The sequence below is a fragment of the Dipteris shenzhenensis genome, chromosome 32 (genome assembly GCF_047967505.1).
Source record: "Dipteris shenzhenensis isolate YYH24624 ecotype China chromosome 32, Dip_SZ_1.0, whole genome shotgun sequence".
NCBI lineage: Eukaryota > Viridiplantae > Streptophyta > Polypodiopsida > Gleicheniales > Dipteridaceae > Dipteris > Dipteris shenzhenensis.
This window is the reverse complement of record NC_141627.1, coordinates 17,497,521-17,499,925: the sequence shown is the minus strand read 5'-3', so window position 1 is coordinate 17,499,925 and position 2,405 is coordinate 17,497,521. Positions and strand designations below refer to the sequence as shown.

The 2,405-nt window shown below is 51.0% G+C and overlaps 1 pseudogene; it reads right to left on the bottom strand.

The window, feature by feature from the left end:
* Positions 1-825: 825 nt before the first annotated feature.
* LOC147880387 (AT-hook motif nuclear-localized protein 16 pseudogene) lies at positions 826-1,656 on the bottom strand (annotated as a pseudogene).
* Positions 1,657-2,405: the final 749 nt, after the last annotated feature.

Sequence of the window (2,405 nt, the reverse complement as noted above, 5' to 3'; positions counted from 1 at the left end):
TGACCTCAGAAGATTGCCTCAGAAGAGGTGAGTACTTCACAGTCAATTTCAAGCTTACTGTCACAGTCCTCTATTTCAAATAACAATAACACTAGAAATAACCCCCAAACCTTCCTGAATACCTCCAGCAGGAAGAGTTCTGGAATCCACCACGATCTCAAAAAAATGGCATCTGTGCACTACAAAGTAAGGCAAGATATTTAGGGGTATTCTAGTGCTGCAGAGCGAATCAATGCAGCTACAAAGACTTCCAAAGCGCTGAGCACAGCAGTGTAGCCTGTAACCCTGTTAAGTGGAAGACCATCTCCAGAAAAGCTTTATTGCTAATCAGCAGCTTCTCGACAGCGATGCATCCTACGCTCGTGTTTGGTTCTTTCTGCTTCTAACTAAAGCACTATTCTATACTTTCACAACTTCAGTGTCTGAACATAATCTCTCATAACAGGCTCCAACCTAAAACATACAAGGTCGTACTCCGAACTAACAAATGCCAATGTCTAAAAACTAAAAATAAAAGAAAGCCATCTTTAGTCGAGTCACGAATCATCCGACTCCCCGTGCACATTCAAATTCTGCTACTCTTTTGTAAAACTCCTATTCTACATGTGATGAACAGCATGTGCCCGAAAAGTAGCACCCTTAGCACATTATTCATATGACTTTTACACCATAAGAATTTGCTGACCTTCATGATTCGTCATACGAGGGCCGATGGCACGGGGAGCCTCCCTCACCACCGTCATGTAAATAGGTCAGGGACGCTAGCACCTGCCTGGCTTTGCTGCTATGCACTGAGAAAAGGTCACAAAACTCGCAGTGGGATTGTCAATAGGGAGGCCGAGCTCCGGCCGCTGCCCACGCATAGACATCCTGAAATTGGCCGTTAGTAAGCAGATTGGGTGGGACGTTGTAGAGGGCCATACTCGAAGGATCATGCAGCTGTGGTGGCGGTGGGAGGGCGGAAGATTGAGGTGCACCAGGAGCCTGCATCTGCAGTGGTTCCTCTTCGTCCAATGGCAGGCGGTCATAAGATGCGTTGAGGAAGGAAGCAGCCATTACTACGACAGGACCGGAGGCCACCAGAGCACCCACAACGCTACCACCCACCACTTGGCCTTGGCCTCCAGCCAAATAGATCGTCAATCCCGTTGCTCCTGGCGGGGCAGGGGGAGGAAGGAAGGCACCTGAGAGCGAGAGAATTTCGAAGCGCCCGTGCAAAGTAACTGTTGCACCTGGAGCTGCAGGCTGCCTGAGAGTAACGTTCGTGACAGTCCCGCTGCCGCTGAGTATGCATATTCCTCGCTGCCTTCTGCGCGCGAACGTTGCAACACTCTCGCCAACGTCGCATCCATTGGCAATTTCTAACACATGAGCTCTCAGCGCGTTGGCACTGTCCCTGGTTATGATAATGGGAGGTTTGGGCTTGTTCTTGGAGCCAGGAGGCCGCCCTCTGGGCCTCCTGGGAGCTTCTCCTCCAGCTTCCCCCGTGATTGTTGTTAAAACTCCCTGATTATTGTTGTCTATGGATCGCTTCTTGCTACGGCCCGGTCCGCTGTTACCGCTGTGCTCCTCGTCGGAAGTACGCAAGTCTCTTTGACCGAGAGAAGGTTGGGATGGAGGAGCGTGTCCTAAGGGACGAGGTTCGACACCTGCCATAAAAACATTCCCTGAGCGAGGGTGGATTGCCTTTCACATATGCGATAGCGGTGGGGTGATGGGGATGACTAGAAGTAGGTCTAGGTATTAGGGGATATAACTTTTGCGGAAAGAGGCAATAGGAAAGTAGGCGTGCTTGGGCTTGGGTATGTGAGGTTGATGTGCAGAGTGACAGAGAGAGAGAGAGAGAGAGAGAGAGAGAAAGAGAGCCAGAGGCAGAGAGAGATCAGTCAGGGTAACGACGGTGCCCTAGTAAGCTGATCGAGCTCCAATTAGGCTGAATGCTCAGCGTATGAGCTCAGAAAGATGATGAGAGATGGGCAGAGAGTATGAATCCAGAAAGGTACTGAAGGAACCACATCAGTAAGGCCGAGGAGGAGTACAGAGAATGAGCGACTGGCAAAGGACACAGAGGTGATGCGGGGGGAGATCGGATCAGATCCTTGGACGGGTTTTTAGAAATGCACAGGAATTTGAAGGGACGGAAGCGCAATGCGAGGCAGACTAGGTGAGGAGCTAGGCAGCTAGAAGGTGGGCGAGCAGCTAAAAGGTAGCTATATCCGAGAGAAATGCGCACACGGGGTGGAGATTTGAAAAAGGGGGGTAGGAGGAAGGGAGGATGTAGGGGGGCAGGAAGGGGGAGGAGGAGGAGGAGGAAGAAGGAGAGGTAGGATCAGGCAAAGGAGCTGGGGGGCAATATAGAAAATGGGGAGTGATGGGAGGTGAGAAATGGGGTGGGGAGCACAAGG